Source organism: Saimiri boliviensis, chromosome 5 (assembly GCF_048565385.1).
Source record: "Saimiri boliviensis isolate mSaiBol1 chromosome 5, mSaiBol1.pri, whole genome shotgun sequence".
Classification (NCBI taxonomy): domain Eukaryota; kingdom Metazoa; phylum Chordata; class Mammalia; order Primates; family Cebidae; genus Saimiri; species Saimiri boliviensis.
Window position 1 is genome coordinate 81,472,768 of NC_133453.1, and position 22,634 is coordinate 81,495,401.

General features: G+C 40.9%; 1 long non-coding RNA gene across 3 annotated transcripts in view; it reads right to left on the reverse strand.

Annotated features, from left to right (window-relative positions):
* LOC141584602 (uncharacterized) overlaps nt 1-22,634 on the reverse strand; it is a 65,775-nt gene that overhangs the window by 20,942 nt on the left and 22,199 nt on the right. For 2 of the 3 annotated variants that reach the window (XR_012517750.1, XR_012517749.1), the window contains one exon: nt 6,777-8,867. The exons of the other annotated variant lie outside the window; for it this stretch is intronic. This is a non-coding gene — a long non-coding RNA (uncharacterized LOC141584602). Of the gene's footprint in view, nt 1-6,776; nt 8,868-22,634 lie in introns of those variants that run through there. 3 annotated transcript variants of the gene reach the window in all.

The window sequence follows — 22,634 nt, forward strand, 5'->3', positions numbered from 1 at the left end:
TCTTGTTTCTGCTAAGCAAAAATCAGCAATATCTGCTCCCAGTTCTACATTACAAGCAGCTGTTAGCTCTCAATTTTTGTCAGGATTCTCTTCTCCAGAGCAGAGATTCCCTAGTTCTTTTGATTTTCATTTATCATAGTTTCCGGACCCTGTCCCATCCCGGCAGCTCTCTCCTGGGCACTTTCTGGTTTCCAGTGTCTCTCATGAAAGGTGCCACCCAGAAGGGAACACAATATTCAGCTGTATGAAGATGCGTGCTCTGAATGATGAACGTACTCTAGGGAGGTGTTTTGTTGACAATTGTGATGATCATGATCACGATCAAATTCTAGCCATCTTTGTTTAAAACACAAAATTGCTAAAGAAAGCAAGCTAGTATTTTTACCCATCCAAGGGATTCCAGTTTTGAAGAAAACCAAAAATGTAGGAAGTGGAATCACCTGGGTTGTGGCAGACATGGAATCTACCTTCTTAATGTTATTTCATAGACTTCCGATGGTACAGTTGTGGTTTGAGTGAGTTGTACGAAGAAGTTTCTGTATCTGATTAACCAGTTTTATGTGTAACCAACTGCAAAGATAACTGTGGCATCCCAAACCGACACTGGCTGCCTCTGCAGATCCTTGTTAGAATAGAGCTGGCTTGGCCAAGGAACCTCCGTGGTCCTGGAGATGTTCCAGCGGCTCAGGATTCCCGGATCTCTGCCCTTCTCACCCAACCCTAAGCCCACTCCAGGGCCTCAAAATCTCTGAAGTCCCTTCCAAGAGCCAAATTAAGAGAATGAAATATCAAATGTAAGAAGAAGACCACCAGGAACAAACGATTTCCTTTTCTCCAAGCCCCTCAACATACCAAACAATGCCTTGCACAGGTTTAGGGTTTGGGAGGCCAGATTATGCTTAAGTTCTTGAGGGCCTTTGATGTAGCCACAGGACCTTGAGAGAGTGAATTCTTCTCCCTGGCCCTCACTTTACTTCCTACTCCCAAAATATGTGAACCTAAAGTCTACAGCTAATGAAGGGCAGAAGCCTGGTAAGAGATCAAAGGATTCCCCTAATCACTCCGGCTCAGGCTGACCTTTGGTTTTCCTTTTCATTCTGAGGCATTTATTTTCTATACCATTTATTTAATTTTAGTATTTTGCTGCCTTTTTTATTCTCATAAATAAAAGGATAGTAAGTTAAAATTACTATCCTTTTTTAATTTTATTTTTTTAATTAAAATTTAATTTTAATATTGTGCTGCCTTTTAATTTTTATTCTCATAAATAAAAGCTCTAGGAAAAAGAAAACTCATCTAAGGCCCTTGGAAAGTTGGAACTGACTGGCCTAAAGTTGCGAAGCTGGTTAGTACCAGAGTACAGTTAACCACCCCAGCTACACGCTGAGCTCCCAAGCGATCGGAAGAGACCAGGTTGACACTTCCTTCTTTGTAGATCCACCCAGCAGCTCACTTTTAATAAATGTACCCCAGGTCTCCTTAATAGCAAACTAGGTTAGGTCTCGTGTCTATGACTAAAGGCTTCTTAGAGAAGCAGGATGACAAGGAACTGCTCCCGGGACATTTAGTTACCCTGGCTGTCATCTGCAAAGCTGAAGGATCTTCTCATACTCATAATCTCTTACCTTACATGTTGTGGTATTTTGAAAGACAGTAGCTGGGCTTAGACATCAGCCCAAGCAAGACATAGCTCACAGCCTCAATGCCCTACCCTGTTATCTAGGGTCCTGATGAAGTTTCTGCCCAAATAGAAAGTTGTGGCACCTTTTATGCTCCAAGCTTTAACTTCAGGAGCCTCTTGCCACAAACTTACACAGAACAGAACTCTATATGGTGATGACAACGTATGCAATGACCACAAATACAAAGTGATTTCCCATAAGAATATCCAAAGGAAAAGTTTTTGGCCATTTTGAACATATAAACTTTTAGGGATATGGCTGAAATACTCAGTTGTCTACTCATAACATTTAATTTGTGAATTAAATTACTTATTGACATTTAAAATCACGTACTACCTAAAATAATGCTTAATTGAGAATGTTTTTGCCATCCTCATGTTTCAGAAAAATTTTGTACATTCTCAGAATGTATTTTCCATCTCCATTTTCTCTTTCATCATAATCGCCAATTTTTTATCTTCCGCCAGCTTGTCCAGAGCACGTTGTTTGACATACAGCACTTTCTGAAATCACGTGAGATGGTGTCTGTAAAATTTCTTTCAAACCATGAACTTTCCTAACAGTAGGGGTTCCGCTTCATCCTGTAAGTTGACAATATAACCACTTTCCTCTTTGCTATTTTAAGTGTCTGCAAAACCCAAATTTGAAAGTTTGAAGGACTACCCTAGGGAATAATTAGGAAATCTGTGTCAAATTTCTATGCCTGCTTTCTAAAACACGTTTTTGTAAGTTGTTTTCTATACAACTGTAAAACTAGCAGTGATTGAATCATTTCAGTGAATGTATCTTTTCGAAATAGTGTTTTGTTTTTTAAGGAAACGAGATGACCTAGAATATGAGAAACCTCATGAAGTCTTGAATAATACCTCTATTTACATCTGTATCTATTTTTACATCTCTGTCTTCCTCCCTTTGTAAAATAACTTTGAAGGAAAAATCTTGCTTGGTAAGGAGTACCCAGTTTATACCTGTTTTCTGGACGAATTATTAATAGTGCATTCTTTTGTGCTCAAAAGTGTCCCAGTTGGACAATATGTTCAGTTGCCACTCGGCTGATGGCAAGGAATACGCTATAGATTACAAATCTGTGGCCTTGTCCAGGCCTTCACCATATTGGCCATTTGGTAAGTTTCCTGTAAAGCTAATATCTGCATAGCAGCCAGGTGGAACTTAAAGGCATGGTGCTTGGAAATTAAAACAATGCAGCTGATTATCTAAAGTGATAGTAAAATGTGTAAGATACTGAAAATTTGACTACTAGTCAACACAGCATCTGCTTCAAAGAAAACACTTTTTTTTAAAAGAATCTTTATTTTTTAAAAATCTATTTATGAAGAACTCAGTTAAGAAGTGCTGCTTTGATCTGAGAACAGTGCATTTTATTATTAGTTTAAATATTTAGTTTACTATCTCTAAATATTTGGAGAGAAATTGTCCTTATTAACTTACTTTACTGTTGAACCATTCAGACTTACAATGATGTCTTGTTTAAGGCAAAATTTATTTCCAAAGGACTGTCTTGCAAATGAGTATGTTGTGTGGAATGAGGAGTGAGTGAGCAGATAGACCGGCTGCCGAGAGCTATGCGCTGATGAAGCTCAGATCAGAGCTCCAAGCCCTGGGCAAGCCTGCCGGCCTTCCTCGCTTTCTCCTGTGCTGGGGGAGAGGCCCGGTGGGAGATAATTCAAATCATGGGGGTGGTTCACTCCTACTGTTCTCATGGTAGTGAATACGTCTCACCAGATTCGGTGGTTTTATCAGGGGTTTCCACTTTTGCATCTCCCTCATTTTCTCTTGCTGTCGCCATGTAAGAGGTGCCTCTCCCCTCCTGCCATGATTCTGAGGCCTCCCCAGCCATGTGGAACTGTAAGTCCAGGTAAACCTCTTTTTCCAGAGCATTTCCGGAGCATTTTCACCCCCATGCCCCCATGCCCTGCCTTTTTATATTTTCTGATCCTTGTCTTTGAGACTGAGTCTTGCTCTGTCACCCAGGCTGGAGTGCAAAGTCACAAAGCCCACTAAGTGACCAGTCTCGGATATGTCTTTATCAGCAGTGTGACAATGAGCTGATATAGACTGCTTGCCTGTTATATTATACAAGGTCTGGTTGTCTCATGGCAGTCAGCAGGTTTGCGTTCTTTCTAAGTGACCAACTTTGGGCAGCCCCTCTCCTGGAGCCACTCTCCTGGAGTAATGGCATGGAAAAAGAGTCTTGCCGAAGGGGTGACTTATGAACTGTCTCCTCTCCTCAACCACAGAAGCCTCTCCTCCAACTACCCAGCAGCACAGAGAGGGTTCCCATGGGATACGGTCCTAGAGAGGCCCTCGTTCTTGCATCAGGAACATGAGTCCCGCTCTCTGTATATGCTGTCATCCAAGTTTGCCTGCAGTGAGCTGGCCTGATCAGAGAACCACCAAAGGACAGCTGTCCCTCAGAACAATCAGGACCTTCACTCAGGCCCCACACTGTCCTACTTTCTCCTTGAGAGCTAAAGGCATATTTCTAGAAAGAAGGCAGCCTAAGCACCAAGGGTAATGCCCGGGGAATTTTCAGCCCTCGATGCTGCTCTGTGAGGATAAGAGGCAGAAAGAGAAGCATCCCAGAATCCTCTCCCACACTCTCCAAATATCTAAGAAGCCGGCCCCTCAGGTCCCTTGTCGACAAGAGCTTTCCCTTCCCACCATTTCCTAACATCACAAAGAGCATGACAGGAGACACAATGAAGAAGGATGGAGAGGGAGGCCTCAGCCATGGAGGCTGCCATGCTTCATCACCACCTCTTATGTCCTGGTGGCCTTTTGTCCGTCTCAATTATGTCCTCTTGCTTTCCAGGGTTGCTTTTTCCAGACTAAGCTGAAATGAGAGGGTAGGATGTGAGACCAACTTTCCCATTGTCCTTGGAACATGAGGACGTGATCTTTATCCCTCCAGACTCTCTTCTACTGACTTCTCTAGGCACGTTGTTCTCAAATTCAGATGAGTCAGGGGATGTCTTCAGTGTGAGGCTCTGGCCAGGGGTTGCCCTTTGACAGATGTTTACACATATGGCCCAAAGCCCACTAAGTGACCAGCCTTGTCCCCAGCATTCTCTGCTGGTCTGAGGCCATTGCTATATTTTCCAACCTATCCCTGTAGAATGGTGACCCTGGCCTCACCATAAACCCCAATTACTGGTTGCTCTGTCCTTGAGGTCACAGGCTAGCAGCGACCTTGCCAGTGGCTTGGCCTCCCAGAGATTTGAGGCTGGGCTTCTTGGCTTGCAGTTGTGCCGTGGTGAGTCCTCTAGGCCTCCTGTAACCTGCTTTGAGCTCATTTGGCTTCCCTGCCTGTAGCTGCCCTTCCCTGCAGGCCTGCTGGCCTCCACACTCCAGGCCATTAGGATAACATCTAAAGCACACAGAGTTGCTGGGAAGAAAGGCTCAGGTCTGTATCAGCCAAGCCACAGCTCTGCTGTCATTTTTGGTCCATAATGGCCCTGAGGTTACTGCATTTATCCAGAGCATTTCCACACCCATGCCCCCCACGCCCCGCCTTTTTATATTTTCTGATCCTTTTTTTTGAGACTGAGTCTCGCTCTGTCACCCAGGCTAGAGCACAAAGGCACAATCTTGGCTTACTGCAATCTCTGCCTCCTGGGTTCAAGCAATTCTCCCACCTCAGCCTCCCGAGTAGCTGAGATTACAGGCACCCACCATCATGCCCAGCTAATTTTTGTATTTTTGTAGAGATGGAGTTTCACCACGTTGTCCAGGCTGGTCTTGAACTCCTGAACTCAGGTAATTCACCACCTCGGCCTCCCAAAGTGCTGTTATTACAGGTGTGAGCCAGAGCACTGGGCCCTATTTTCTGATCTTGATTAAATACCAATAAAAAGAAACTTTTACCAGATGATGCTTTTAAAAAAAAAATTTTATGACCAAATTGCACCTGCTAGTTCTTCAAAAAGCCAACTTTTCCGAATGCCTTAAAGAAACACTTCCTTTGAGTGACATTTTTCATTTTGCAAAGACTGGCTTTTTCTCAAACAGATTTTTATCTTTTTTCTGGGGTCTGAAAAAAACTCACTAAATCCCTCCATCTAGATCATGTCAATATTTGATTAAAATGCGAGTGTGAAGGCTCTCCTGTGAAGTCATTTCTTCTTGCATCCTTTTAAAATTAATGTTCACGTTAAAAACTAATGACATTTAATGTTGACAATAAGCTCAACCTGATGGTAACTCGCTGAGCTCTTCTAATTGATGCTGAAGGTGGCCACCTTGTGGCTATTGTGGAAACTGCCACTTACACCTGATATTTCCCAGGGGTAGGAGCCCTACTGCGAATTAAATTAAATGAGTTCTAAGATTGTCTTTTCCCAATCCTGCTCCTCTGCAGGTCCACTTGTAGTGATGTCCTGACAGTTTGGGGAGAAGAAAGCTATTCTAAATGACCTCAGTGGATTAGTTGAAAGAAGCCTTTTGATACTTAAACTAAGAGTAAGAAACAACCTCCCAGAAAGCCCAGGTCTGTGTCTTCCTCAAACCGTATATGCTCCAAGTCCCATATTTTTAGAAATATGCTCCAAGGATGCCTATATCAGCATTCCTGAGTAAGATCTTGAAAATGCAGGTTGCTGGGGTCCCTTCTCAAGACCTAAGAACTGGAATGTTAAGTTCAGGGATTTGCATTTTTAACAAGTTTCTCGGGTGAATTTTTAATGCACATTAAAGTTCTAAGAGAGCTGCATTTTAGTCTACTAAGGAAAGAAACTAGAGGCCTAATGCTTTTGACCTAAGCAATCTCCTTTGGGCCCTGGGAGAAAGGGGATCCAGAGCTGAAGAGAGCTCAAGAGACCCATGCAGGAGTTCTCAGAAACCCCTGCCAACCCGAATGTTTGCTGCTTGAACAAGGGAGGCTCCACCACAGTGACCTGGCAACTTTGGACAGACCCTCTAAACAAGAAGCCATGGGCCACCAGAAGAGTGCCCTGCTGGCATAGGGTGCCTCCCTCTGGCCTGCATAGGAAGCAGCAAATGGCAATTAAAGAGAGGAGAGGCTCCTTTGCAGGCTACTCCACCCGCTCCACCCAACTCCCACCATGTCCACCCTGCCCCAGAAGCTCCATGTCCCAACTTGATGCAAAAGGCAAGAGCCCAGCTTCCAGGCCAGGCTCTCCCGCTGACCAGCCATGTGAACTTGGACAGGTCGCTGGCTTCAGGTGGTATCGCTGTAAACAGAAGCAGTTGGATAACCATCACTTAGCTTCTTTCCAGTTCTAACATTCTGTGATCTCATTTTGAGCTTTCAGAGAAAGAAGAAGGACCTTGTGATTCACCAGCCTCAGCCTCCCAAAGTGCTGAGATTACAGGTGAGAGTCACCGTGCCCAGCCAAAACTTCTATTATATAATCATGGTGCAAAATATACTTCTTTACTTACATACAGTGATCAAAAAAGTTAGAAGCCACTCATCTAGGAAACACTTCCTAATACATCACTAAGTACTTTATTGACTCAAGTTAAATAAAATAACTTACTGACCTTATGGTATGGCTTCCATTTATATGGATTCCATGATGTTTTTGAGAGAGCTATTTATTTTCAAATTACTTGAAATGATAATGATTTGATCTCATCTAATTTCAATTATGTTCATAATAGGTAAAAATCTTTCATAGAGATAAATAATTTAAGAAATTTCTCTTAAAATAGGGACCTTCCCTCTGTTTTGTCTTTCCTGTTTTCCCAGGTAGAGCTTGTCTATGCTGGTAGTAGAATACTAGCTCTCTCTCTTTCCCACCAAGGTGAAAAAGCCATTTTCTAAAAGTTTGTAGAAAATAAGTGATAAAAGAAAATTTAAAATCTTAAATTTCAACGTTAAATTTTAACCAATCTATCTCAATATCTCCATGGGAAATCATAGTGACAGGTGAGATATTAAGATTAAAATTACAAATGAAGGACAACATCAACTAGCTTTGTTAAGAACATGAGTCCCCGCACACAGGATACAGCTTCTTCTCTGCTGTGTTTTTGTCTCTTCAGATGAACAGGCAGCCATGTGTTAGGCTTTCCCGGGTTTGGCCATCACTGTCCCCAGTCTCATCTGTTGACACCATATGGGATTGTCACGCTTCTTTGTTTATGAAGAGTCTCCTGGAATCTTAAAATTGAGTTTCAGTATCAGACCAGCATCCAAAAATCAATCCAGATATGTGCTTAGACTGGCTCGGTGTTTAAAAAGACTTCATGTTAACTGTCAAAAATCAGAAAATTTCTTTTCAAAATTAGGGTTCTTGACTTCTCTTGGCAACTCAAAATATTTAGTTTGTGCAAGGCCTATATTACTGCACAGAGACTATCGCTCTTAACCTACGTCCAGGGGACTTCTGTGTTTTAATACCATTTCCTCTGTAATCCTACGTATTTTCTTTTTTTTCTTTTTATCTAAAAGAATCATCTTGAGAAGAAATCCATGGGCTTCTCCAGACCGCCAGAAGGGTTCATGGCCCAATAAAGGCTGAGACCACCCTAGTGTAGAGCCACACAGCAGCTATCCCCTTGGTTCCTTTTCTTCTCATTCTTTACTTTCTCTGAGGCCGCCCATCTGCTTTCATTTTCCATTGCACTAACAATTTTCCTGGAGTCAAGAAATATTTTCCTGTAATCATGTCTCTATCAAAAATTGGAAAAAGAGAAATGAAGACTTTGGAATTCTTATGCTAAGCTGCTCCACTTATTTATGCCATCTCACTGGTCTCCGGTCCACAGGGATTGCATTTAACATCCTTGAACATCAGTGAAGCACAGCCACCAGCCAGTCAGAATGGTTGCCGTCTGTGCACAAACAGTGCCGGTGCATGAACCTCAGCCCTGTGCCTGGCGGGTATTCCTCCCTGCTTCAGCAGGCTTCTCTACCTCTCTGGGTTTCATTCCATGTCGCATCTGTTCTTCTTCCCCGAACATCAGGGAGTGTGACCAGTGGGCTATTTGGAGTGTGCTTGGGAGCATCCTGGGGAACTAGGAGAAGACGAATTTCTCCTTTTTGGCAAAGGAGCAGAGATGCCAGCTCCACCCTACCCTCCAGTCTCTGGACTTGAGGGAAAATTGAGCTGATCATCATAATGTCCACACTCCTCCTGCACAGTGCAGTTGACAGAGCTGTCTCCCTGGGACGTCAGCCGAGGGATCCTCATACCAAACCTGAGGAAAGAATCGGAATTAACTCCACTTTGCAAAGGAGGATCATGGGCAGTCGAAGAACAGGAGCAGCGAAGTCAGAAGGAGAATACAGACCTGCATTTTAGTCCATTCAAACTCTTCGAAAACACTCACTCCTCAAGGGAAGTGACTTTTTGAGATTTCCATAGCAAATGCTTAACAAGTCTTTTATTAAAAAAACAAGCATTTAACACATTAATATTTTAATAAAGCAAATCTAGGCCTTTCAGGCAAATCTAGACACTACTCAACAGTCACCTTAGCCTTTATGCTTAAGTACAAAGGGAGAGCTTTTGGATTTTATATGAAAGATGGGCTTTCTGTGGCAGTAAAATATTTTATTTTATTTTTAAAAATTATAATACAATAAAATTGATTTTTTTTTCTGTATACAATTTTAACCCCTGTATAAATTTATGTAACCACCTTCAGGATACAGATCTATCACTCCAAAAAACTCCTTCATGCTAGCTCTATCTTAAAAAAAATTATACTGATGGACACGTAGAATTAACTACAAGGATATTTGTAAAATAAAGTATGTATTTTATCCATATGAAATCAAGATAGATCTCTCTCTCTCTCTCTCTCTCTCTCTCTCTCTCGTGTGTGTGTGTTAAAGGATTGTATTTTCTTCCACTTTGGAGCATATAAATTCTTGAGAAATAACCAGTACAGGCTATCATTAAAGAGAATTTTCAATAGTTCTGTAAAGCAATATGATGATTTGACCGTTTTCGAATTGTGATGGAAGGCATTAGAAAAAGCAATGTGAATCATGTGGGTGGTGCCTAAAGAAAGTGGCCCAAGGAGGGAGGCTTCTGAACATTCTGCCTACCCCAACCCACAAGGTCTTCTGCCCTCCCCGCCCTCCTGAACCTATCCTCCTCCCTGGCTCCCTCCTCCAGCAATGGGTCTGGACATCTCTCCAGGTTTGTCCTCTCTTCTCTCTCCTGCCTCCTTTCATATCCCACCAACCTGCCTCTTTTTCACCTGTGGAGACAAAAGTGACTCCATCTTGGATGCTAATGTACCATGTTGGTTTTTGATCAGCCCCAGTTCTATGAAAGCCTCCTGATTCCTCCTTTCTGTCCCAAGGGTAAGAACATGTGCTTCTGATTTTAGATCAAAGCAATCTTGATGTTTTCACAGAAATTATAGGTTATGACACATATAGCATTCTCGCCTGTTCTGGATGGTTTAATTGTCTTGCTAGAGCACTTACACTCTTTCCCTATGGTGGATAAGCCTTGAGTTTGTGGAGTAACCGTGTGGACATCTACCTGCCTTGGGGTCACCAAGACCATGCTTCTGTCTGTAAGTTCCCTCAATAAATCACCCAATAGAGTGGATTTGTCTAATTCCTTCATTAGTTTCTTGGCTCCTTCAGTATCTGGGAGCCGTTAAGCATATATGGCCGTTTCACAGAACTCCTAGGAAAAGGAGATTAAAAGATCAGAGAAGAGTGGGAAAGAGAAGATGTTCTGAGAGATAGGAACGTAAGAGTGTATAGATAAAAGAGGAAAGATATCCTTTTTCTGACCCACTAAAATTTTACCTAGTTTGGACTCTTCCTGTTCACCTAATATGGCCTGAAGTAACAGGTAGCTGTCCTCACTCCCCACTGGCTTTCCAACTAGAGAGATTAAGAAGCCCCTTTCCCCCACTGACACGTGGAAAACAGCCATGCACCTGCCTTCCAGCCTTGTAGCCTGCTCTTCTGCACCCACGTGGTCGACCCTGCCCTTGGGCCCCTCCCTTAGAAGAAGGCTAGGAGCTGAGAGAAAAGAGAGGAGGAGAGAGAAGAGAAGGGAGGAACAGTGAGTACAGATGAAGAGGAAGCTAATGCTCACTTGCATTTGGTAAATTCCTAATGAGAAAAAAAGACACAGTGCCAAGTTGACTGCCCTCTATAAATATTGGAACACAGAATATCAGCATAATCCAAACTGTCTTAACAAGACTTCTGAATTCTGTAAACAAGTGCACCCTTACTAGATATTTTTGGAAGTAGCTATTTCTTGGGATTTCACAGGAAGCAGAATTTTTATTCAGTCACTAAAACTAGCGTACTTTGGATAATGCTTACTAGGGCACAACATACGAGAGGCTGTTTACTAAATGATTTTCATTGGTTATGATAGCTAGTTATTCTATATGTCTTCAGTGGGAGTAAGAAGAAATACCTTAGTCAGTGGTTTTCTCATTGTTAAAACACCATTAACTATCAATACATCCAAACGAGGCTTCATATACAGTGTTAAGCTGAAGACCAAACTCTGTATTCAATATGAATGCATATATGTAACATATAGAGTACAACTATACAACTATTTTCGAAGTATATAAGCTTAAAAAGGAGAAACAAAGAATGATAGAAAATTGTGCTTCATTGAAAAATGTACAAGAGCTTGACAGATTCGGAGAATTGCAACTGAGTGAAATTTTGGCCATAAGTAAAAAGCATTTGAGTATCTTAATTAGTTTTGGAGTTTAAATTTTGTTCCCCCTGTATGGGAATGAACTCATCCCACAGGCCCACATCAGTTTACAGAGTTGTATGTCCAAAACCTAATAATTACATAAACCAGATATTGAGAGTATAAACTTTTTCATTTCAACACTCAGCTGTGCAAAGATTTGACTGTAGGTTTCTATAATAGCCAGCTTTAATTTTTGAATCCTTATTTCAACTTGGTAGTAGAAATGTTAAGTGTGACCATTTGTGGTAAAACTTGGTTACTTCTAGAGTTGAAATCAGTACGTTTTAGGTAAGTAGCCATTTCAAGATGCATCCCTGCTCCCGCTTCCTTCCAGGAGAGATATAAGTACTAGGACGACTTCTGTATTGTCCACAGAGGTGAATTTATGGCTTAAATATGTTGTTCTATTATTCACAAGGTATTTCTGGGTCACCTTTACTATAAAAGAGGAGAATATTTTAAAAATAAAGTTAGGACACACTCCATAAAAGTTTTACAACTCACTTAAAATCATAGAAGAGCTGTATATTTCAAGATGAAGATTTAAGCTCTGGTTATTTAACAGGGTCTTAGGAGGCAGGAATTGCTGTGTCAACTAATGTTGTGCACTATATTTCATTACTGCCTTTATGTTTTCTTAAATACCTCAAGAATAAAGTTTATTTAAAATGTCACACTGTGCAAGCTGCACATTATATCCATGGAACAGACCAGTACCACCGCTATTCCTTTTATTTATTACAGTAGATTAGTTATGGACCCTCTGCCGTAATATCTGGGCTTATTAAGATACTGCATACTAAAAAGCATAATAGATGGTCCCATAATGAGCAGTTACAAAATCTAGTCACTCATTCTTCCTTGGCTCTCTTTTTTGTTCAGAGGGAAAGTTTAGGAGGATTTTGGACCTGTGCCTGAAACATTAACCATCTGATTCTACTTGTGGGGTGAGAAGAGAAAAGGACCATCTCAACATTTCATTATTAAGAAAGCCTCTTCCTCTCTCCAGAATTAGAGAAAAGGATTAACAATCATCAAGGTTGCTTGAACAAATCTCAAGTCCAAATTCCTGAGGAAGAGGTGATGGTCTAGGGTGACCAAGACCTAGACCCAGGGCTGGGCATGGTGGCCAACACCTGTAATCCCAGCATTTTGGGATGCCAAGACAGGTGGATCACTTGAGGTCAGGAGTTCAAGGCCAGCCTGGTCAACATGGTAAAACCCCATCTCCGTTAAAAATACAAAAATTACCTGGGTATGGTGTCAGGTGCCTGTAATCTCAGCCACATGGAAGGCTGAGGCAGGAGAATCACTTGAATCCAGGAGGCAGAGGTTGCAGTGAGCTAAGATCGCACCATTGTACTCCAGCCTGGGCAACAAGAGTGAAACTTCATCTCAAAAAAAAAAAAAAAAAAAAAAAAAAAGACCTAGACCCACAGCATTTGTTTTTTGAGCTCAGTTTTAAAATATAAATGGTAGAAATATGCCAACAGTATAAAACTCCATGACATCATCTAATTCACAAGAATATTTTTGCTAACACAAGTCATTCATAAACCTCTGTGTATGGTGAGCCCTTTATGAGACAACTTGATCCCTACAAAGTATTTAATAAATACAAAGGGCACTAAAAGAGAGTCTTAATGAAAATGAGTGACTTAAAAATCTTTTCTCAATTGATATCAAGAAAAAAAAGTAATTGTTTAAAAAATCTATTAGTTTAAAAAAAAACAAGTTTTGGTGAGGATGTGGAAAAACTGGAACCCTTGTGAACTGTTGGTGGCATATTGTAAAATGGTGCTACTGCCGTGGAAAATAGTATGGTGGTTCTCCAAAAAATTAAAAATGGAATTACCATATGATCCAGCAATTTCGCTTGTGGGTGTACGTATTATTCCTTTTTCATACCACTATAAAAAACTACCTGAGACTGGGTAATTTATGAACAACAGAGGTTTAATTGAGTCAGCTTCCTGGCTGTACAGGAAGCATGGCTGGGAAGCCTCAGGAAACTTACAGTCATGGCGGAAGGCAAAGGGGAAGCAGGCATATCTTCACATGGTGGAGCAGGAGAGAGAGACAGAGAACAAAGGGGCAAAGCTGTGCAGCAAAAGGAGCATTTATTATTAGAAACACATTTATTGTCAGAACTCCCCATCACAAGAACAGCAAGGGGGAAGTCTGCCCCCATGATTCAATCCCCTCCTACCAGGCTTCTCCCTTAACACGTGGGGATTACAATTCAAGATGAGATTTGGTGGGGACACAGAGCAAAACCACATCCTTATATAACCGAAGTCTCAAAGAGATATTTGCATATCCATGTTCACAGCAGCACTATTCACAATAGATAGGAAATGGAAGCAACTCAGATATCCAACAGATGAATGGATAAACAAAATGTGGCATATATATACAATGGAGTATTATTTAGCCTTAAAAAAGGAAGGAAATTCTATCACATGCTATAACATGGTTGAACCTTGAGGATATTATGTTAGGTGAAATAAGCCAGTCACAAAAAAAGATAAATACTATATGATTCCACATATGTGAAGTATCTAAAGTAGTTAAACTCATAGAAACAGAAAGTAGAGTGGTGGCTGCCAAGAGCTGGGAAAGGGGAAGTGGGAAGTTGTTGTTTAAGGGGTATAGAATTTTAGTTTTGCAAGATAAAAAGTTCTGGAGATCCGATGGCTGGGCACAGTGGCTTACACCTGTAATCCTAGCACTTTGGGAGGCTGAGGCAGGTGGATCACAAGGTCAGGAGATCGTTCTGGCCAACATGATGAAATCCCCATCTCTACTAAAAATACCAAAAAAAAAAAAAAAAAAAAAAAAAAATTAGTAGGGCGTGGTGGTCCATGCCTGTAATCCCAGGCTGAGACAGGAGAATTGCTTGAACCAAGAAGTTGGAGGTTGCTGTGAGCCGAGATCGCGCCACTGCACTCCTGCCTGGCAACAGAGCTAGACTACATCTCAAAAAAAAAAAAAAAAAAAAAAAAAGTTTTGGAGATCTGTTTAACAAGACTGTGAATATGCTTAACGTTACTAAACTGTATACTTTAAAAATGTTAAGCTGATAAATTTTACATCGTGCGTTTTTGTTTAACTATGATTTTGTAAAAATCCATTAGTTTTTCTAATAATCATAATGAAGATTAAATTATGCTCAAAAGGTGTCTTATGGGATAGGAATACAGGTAATTTTATCCTCTTTACTGTTGCTAGACCAAGCTTTCTGCCTTCTGCAAATCAGCATGGCTAGGTATTACAAGATAATCTATCACCACGCAATCTAAGGATTCTTTTGGAATATAAGTAACATTTTCAAAAGTAATTTGTGATCCAAGAGTTACTTAGAATCAAATTTCCCTAGGAACCCTCATGGCTTGGGTGTTTTGTTATGGGGTGGAGGGGGAGGAAGAAGAAGATGTGGAAGTAGGCATGATCTCTGTTTGGGTGGGGCTCTTTTTGTGTTTTTGATGAGAATAGTTGTATTAATCAGCATATTAGAGAAGGCATATGTCTTACATTTCATTGCTTAGTTTTATGTTGTGCAGCAGCAATTTGCCAACCACAGTCCTGATGAAATATAGATGTGCAGCAAAAGGAGCATTTATTATCAGAAACACATTTCTTTTCTGACATTATGGTTGGGAGGGAAGGTCCAGATTAACTGTAGTTTTTAATAAGAGATAGAGTGCTATTGGAAAACTATTAAGGAAACTGTGGCTTTAGCTCGGATTCGAGGAAGCTCATAACAAAAATTCACTACCTTCCAGCTTAATACTGCAGCAGAGCCCATTCTACAGACCCACTGCTGCCTGATAATTCTGGGGAGTATTTGCGAGCTGGGGTTGTTCTAGGAGAGGGAATCAGCCACTGATGGGCTCCCCTGCTTAACTTGCCTAATTGATCCCACCAGACCTCCTACCAGACTAGTTGCTAACCCTGCCCCATCCCAACTCTGGCCTGGCTCCTTCTGATGGCAAAGTCTTCAGAGACCATTTGCCAGTTTGGAGCTGGGCCTTGGAGCTGCAGAACAGGCTTGTAAAGCAGATGCGTAGTAAATGCTGCAGCCAAGTGCACAGCACATTTTCCTAAGTGGAAATCCTGTGTTACAGACAGAACATTACTTAACAGTAGGTGGGCAGTTCAATCCTAAACAGCTCAGTTCCTCCGCATCAGAGACCCTGCAGAAGCAGGCTTCTGCTGCAGCTGTGGGAGGAAGAGCAGTTCTTGTAACTGTCAGGAGCAGACAGTGGCTAACAGAAACAGTCTCTTGGGAAGTCCCTGTCTGTGATTTTCCTACGTAAACACAAGAAAACAAAACCCCTGGGCCTGCCGTTCGCACAAACGAGCTGCACAAAGCTCTCTTTCCTTCATCTGCATGTGCTACGGTGCCGTCGTTCCCTTAGGTTTTACTGCTGCTTAAAGGTGTTTTTGTCCGGATATGTAGAGGTGCCTCGCCCCTCTCCTTCTAAGGAAAAATAACTATTTATTGAGTGCCTGTCGCCATGCAGGAACTCTGTATCCATCATCTCACCTCTTCCTCATCAAACACATCTATTCCGAGTGAGTTGCCAAATTACACTGCTGGCTTCCCAAGCTGAGGTTTTGCTTCTGTTTACGTTCTACCAGAACGAGAGAGAAAAAGTCACAAATGATATGCTGTCTTCTCATCTTACTAATCCCCTCTTCCCCAGGCCTTTCCATATCTGGAATTAAATATCTGAGCCTTGGCAGCCAGGCCAACCCCTAACATCAGTAGAACCCAGGCAAGAGCACAAATGGATGCCCATATGCCTAAAGCTAAAAGAGTTATAATGTCCCTTTATAGCCGGGCGTGGTGGTGCATGCCTGTAATCATAGCTACTGGGGAGGCTGAGACAGGAGAATCACTTGAACCCAGGAGGAGGAGGTTGTGGTGAGCCAAGATGGCACCTCTGCAATCCAGCCTGGGCAACAGAGTAAGACTCTGCCTAAAAAAAAAAAAAAAAAAAAGTCATTTTTAATGCGTCCTCATGTCTGCATCAGATATGAGCATTGAGATTTATGAATAAGAATTATAGACTGGGTGTGGTGGCTCATACCTGTAATCCTAGCACTTTGGGAGGCTGAAGTGGGAGGATCACTTAAAGCCAGGAGTTTGAGACCAGCCTGTGCAACACAGTGAGACCCCATCTCTACAAAAATAAAATTAAAACCATCAAAAAATAGCCAGTTTTGGTGGCAATGCCTGTCGTTTTAGCTACTCGGGAGACTGAGATGGGAGGATTGTTTGAGGCCAGGAGTTCAAGGCTGCAGTGAGCTATGATCGCATCACTGCACTCCAGCCTGAGCAACAGAGCAAGAATCTGTCTCAAATAATACTTAATTATAATAGCATAAGGTGTGAAACAATCTAAATGTTCACCAATGGGGCATTGATTAATTTGATTATAATATCTCACCATATAATAGGGAATGATACCATTATTTAACATATTTAATATTTGTAAGTTATTTTGAGTTTATTAAGTGAATAAAGATTTTCAAAGTGTCTTTGTAATTATTGTTTTAAGTATATGTACACATAAAAAGATGATCCAAAAAAATAGCAAGTTACCATCTCCTTGTAGTGACTTCATAAGTTATATTTATTTTCTTCTATGTATTTTTTGGGGGGTGGAATCTGGAATTATATTTGCTATCCATTGATTTCAAATTACAGGAGACCCAGATAGCCACATGCCCCTTAACTAATTCTCTCTTCTAATGAAGGGTGGTTATGGGTTGCAAATTACATGCCACCCTGTTGCTTGTCAGGGATGGTAGCTGAGAAGGATTCAAGGCTGAGTCCAAGCTCAGTAAGGAAGAGAATTGTGTTTGACTGGCAATGTCTGCCATGATCAAGGCCAAGGATGGTAATGGCATGCATGCCACTCATTTGGTTTCCCTGTTTTGATTCCTGAAATTTGGTCCAAGCCTTATGACTGAGTTCTAGCCCAACTTTAAATTTCTCCAAGGCTGAGGATCTGCCCTGAACCCCATTCCCAGGCTGTAGTATAACATTTCACAAGTGCTACATTGACCCAGTTTTGAACTTATGGCTAAAAATTCTCAATTCCCCTTTACGGGCAGTTAAGCCAATCTTCTATGTATTTTTAATATTTTCTAAAAATTATTATAATGAGGGAAAATAAATTTATAATAAAAATATTTGTATGCTTTAATCGAATAATTCTGTTTCCAGGAATCTCTTTTAAGGATCAATGATGTGGTTAAATATCACAAGATAATTAATCACAATGTTATTCATAACTTAAAAATTATATCAGCAGGACCCAGTGGCTCATGCCTGTAATCCTAACACTTTGGGAGGCCAAACTGGGTGGATCCTGAGGTCAAGCCTGGCCAACATGGGGAAACCCCATCTCTACTGAAAAAATACAAAATTAGCCAGTTGTGGTGGTGTGCACCTGTAGTGGTGTTGCGCACCTGTTGTGGTGTTGCGCAACTGTCGTGGTGTTGCGCACCTGTTGTGGTGTTGCGCACCTGTAATCTCAGCTACTCAGGAGGCTGAGGTGTGAGAAGTGCTTGAACTTGGGAGGTGGAGGTTGCAGTGAATCGAGATTGTGCCACTGCACTCCAGCCTGGGCAACAGAGACTCTGTCCTCCCACCACACACACACACACACACACACACACACACACACACACACACACGTGTGTGTGTTGTTGAAACTAAAATTCCAATGACAGGGTAATAGTTACATAAGTTATGGGGAAAATACAATGAAATATAAAGACTCAAAAGCATATTTTCAAAATCTAAGAAAACAAAATGCTCAAAACAAAACGTTATGGAGAAAAGCAAAAAGTGCTTTTAGCACCCTAAGTTCCTTCAGTATTTAAATCAAATTAATGTAATGTCTTGAGGGGAGAAAGTTTCTTTTGATTGTATGTCTTTCAAATATCTTAAAAGTGGAAACAAGTCAGTAAGGTTGTTGTATCTTTGAAGCTTCCTCATGTTTATTCTGTTCTTATGATTTTCTCTTTTCTTCAGTGATTAGCAATCAAACTTTTTAAAAAAGGCTCACATGTACTGGTCTACATGGGCTCAGAGAGTGGGCAAGAAAACACTAAAGCCAGGACTGCAGAGTAGAAGGTACCCAAGGGACAAAGAGGATGCTCTCTGAGTCAAGCAAATGAAAACCAGCATTCTCGGTGTAAGCTCTAAAGCAAGAAGGGAGACCATACATGGCCAGAGCCAGGGAGTGGAAAACCCCCAGAATTTAAGAAGGAAAGGAACCTTGCGGTTTCTTCAGCTCCAGGAAATAGCAGACACACCCCTATCCCCACCCCACTACCATTTATACCTACCCTGGGATCTTCTATTTAATTAGAAAATCTTTTATTTATCAAGCAAATATTTGTTGAGTGATGTGCCAGGAACAGACAGGAGAGGAAAGGAGGAAGCCGGTTTGTTTCGGTTAGCCAAGTTGGTCTATTCATCTCTTCCTTCTTTAAACAAACAGCTCCTTCACTCCCTCCCTCCAGACCAGCGTTCTGTGTGAAAACTTTCATCTTTCCACATGACCCTACATCCTTGTTCACAGTGATTGGTTCTCTTCAGGGGTGGACAACTTACCCAAGCCAGCCGGTGTGCCTCACTCCCTTTACCACTGCAATTGGTCAAAGGGTGGTCATGTACCCCAAAACGAGTCAATCAGACTTCTTCCCTGGCTTTTTTTTTTTTTTAACTTTATGGGAAAGGAGGGCTCCTTCCCTCCAGTTCGAGAGCCATGAGCCCAGATGTGAGCCTGGAAACTGTAGAGAGCCAGAAAAGAAGCACAGGGGAAAATAAGACAATGAGCAAAACCCTCAGAGACGCAGGAGGGAGAAGAGTCCTGCTGGCATTCAGAACCCTGTGTCAGGTCTTTGTGAATCATCCATTTCCTCTGTCCTTCTGGCTGTCTGGTTATCTAAGCCATTACCTTTCCATTCTTCTGAAGCTATTTCCTATTGTATTTCTACCATTTGAAACCAAAGGGTGTTCCCTAGTACAGGGGTTTGGATTGCAGAGCTCTGTGAGCTCTGGTAAGCCTCCTGGGACTAGTGAAGCAGACAGGTGCCAGATCAGAAGCTTTATGAAGATAATGAGGGAAGAAGCCAGGCACGGTGGCTCACACCTATAATTCCAGCACTTTGGGAGGTCGAGGCAGGTAGATCAGTTGAGGTCAAGAGTTCGAGACCAGCCTGGCCAAAATGGAGAAACCCCGTCTCTAATAAACACAAAAATTAGCTGGGTGTGGTAGCACGCCTGTAATCCCAGCTATCGGGAGGCTAAGGCACCAGAATCACTTGAACCCAGGAGGTGGAGATTACAGTGAGCCCGGATGGTGTCACTGCACTCCAGCAAGACTCTGTCTCAAAAAAAAAAAAGAAAGAAAGAAAAAGAAAAAAGATAATGAGGGAACTAATGATGCTCTCATTACCTTTTACCTATTAATAGAGCTATGCCTTCACTTAACATTAATGCAAACAATACTTGTTGAATACCTGCCCTGTATTTCCCTCATCAGTTTTTGGCCTTTTAAATTGAATTCATGCATGCCCGTCCTTCTTTCTTTCTTCATTTCATCCAGCCTTTTGGGAAAGGTAAAAGGGAGGATTCCACTTATGCCCGTAACTGTGAAAATGCAACATATCTTTACTGGAAAATTTACAAATAACCACAAGATGGGGCTGTTATGCAAGGAAGTAAAAGCTAATGGTTTGGCGGGAAGAGGATGCAACATTTCCAGCACCCAGGGTAGGATATTTAAATCCTTCCTCACTAGAAAATAAGGAAAGGAAAATATTTTAAGAACATATATTCATAAAATCAAAGCACTACTTATAACAACTTCAGGGATTACTCTTTTTAACAATCTAGTGTTCCTTTTTGGGAAAGTGATACATAATTATTACAGTAGATATTTTCCCCTCCGAGATTCTGCCTACATCAAGGTTGATTGCTTGTCTTCCTGGTTTCCTTCATCCTCATTCTTCTGCCCCTTTCAATGAAAGGTCATAACATAAAGCTAAAATACATGCATTAATGTATTAATTTATTTACAAACTTCTGTGTACTCTGGTATTCAAGTTCAAAGACAAAGAAAGAGCATTTGATATATTTAATTAACATACTCTTTTCCTGGTGTCTTCCACGTCAACCTAAAGTAAATCACTTTGACCTCATTCCCCCCTTGGGTTTGCAGTTTGAAGATCTGGAAAACTCTTAACAGCAATAATGTAAGTAGACACATTTTTAGAAAATCCAAAAGAGGCAAGAGGAAGGTGAGTCCTGCATATGCCTTTGCCTTAGGAGAGACTACAGCATTTGCTGGGGCAGGGTGACCACAGAGGCAGCCAGCTGAGAATGCCCATTCACCCTGGAGCTGTGCAAAGCAGGAAGTCTGCACTTAGATGCAGGGGAAGCCACAGAGAGGAGGCATTCCTGTTCCTTCTAGGGCACAGTCCAATCTGCCTTGCGCTCGCTCACTCAAACTGGGAGCCTCCTGTTGAGAAATGGGAAACCTAAAAATAGACCTGCAGAAAGTACTTTGACCTTGGCTTGAAAGTCAGCCCAGTGCTATGACAAGAAAGGCCTTTTCCATGAAGATTGTGTTCTTAAAAGCCATATTTCATCCACACGCAGACTCCCAGTAAAACCACACTCAGAAAATGTGCGTCTTGGCTATCCTTCAACTGTAAAATCATTATGTTTGGCTCTGGTTATTCTGGACATTAGATGTCTATGTAAGGATTTCTTTCTGAAATTCATTGCACAAACTGTTAGTGGTTATAAACTGGATTGATAGTGACTTTAAGCAAATCTGCTATTATTGTATGTTTCTAATACTTTATGATTTCTGGAAAGAATTCAAGGACAAAGCAAAAAAAAAAATGTATTCAAGTAGTGTAGAATGCACATGCTTTAGAATTAACGAGAATAAACTAATAACTTTTCTGGAAGAAATCCAGCCAGAAAGTCAAGAGAATATATTTTGTTAAAGTTTTAGTAATTAAATCCAAAATTAAGGGGTACTATCCTATAATTTCTTGCATGTGTTAGGATTGTATTTAAAATTTTCAATATCAAAGCATTTCAGGCGACCTTCATATGTATTCTGCATGTATTTCAAGGATAACCCTTAAACGATGATAAAAAGCTATTAAAGAGGGGAGAAAAAGCACTTTTATATACTTAGGTAACTTTCTAAAGAACAGCTGCCACCAATTAAACAACAAATACCTTTCAAAGACTCTTGGGGGTTCAATGTTCTTTCAGTGGACTGAAAAATCTGGGAAAATGGACTTCATTAGCAACTACAAAATTATTGAAAGGGTATCTGAAATGGCGTTTAATACCTGCAAAGACAGAAACAATCAGTAGTTTAAAGTTTCACCATAAAGATTGGTAAATAACACTGATTACAGGTCTTATTCAAACAGAAAATAATGAATATGTAATGAAAGGAGAATAATGATCCAAATTGCTCTTAATCTTGGAGTTGTGCCTATTGATTGGCCTGGAAATAATAGTGCTAATCTTACAGTAGGAAAGTCAAGTGCTTTAGAAAGTCATTCGCTTTGGGGACACAGGATACCCATTTCATTGTACCAGTACAGTATTTTATTGAGTAAAGCCTCAAACAACTGTATAAGAAAAATTCCAAGGTTAACCTAAGTCAAATAGGTTGACTGTAACCTGTAACTCTGTAAGTCGTAAAAGCAATTTAGGTACTCTATAATTCATCCAACTAAACGCCTACTGTATTCCTGCAACACGAGATAATCAAATACAGTAAATAAGTCAGCATTCCAAAAGGTAATTATTGATCTCACACTGGCTTATTTCTAATAAGCTGAAGAAGTAGTAACCTTCTCAAAACAGTACATTTACATTTTAGACAGGCATTCCTGAGACACTCTGGCAAAGTTTCATGAACGAACATATTTATAAGCAAATATACATTACAAAGACACAAAGTCTTTTTAAAAGTCATAATTTCTCATCTCTAGGAAAAGCCTCAAAGGATTCTGAATTTGAAATATCTTTACTTCCCATTAACTTTCCATGTATCCAATTACAAGTTAAATTTACATTCTTTTCAATCCATTTTGAGACCTTAAATGTATTCTTAGATCCTGAGCTTGAAAAATGATTGCTTTTATTTTAATTTAAAGGATAACACGGAAGCATCTGGTTAATGAAAATAGAGATACGTGAAAA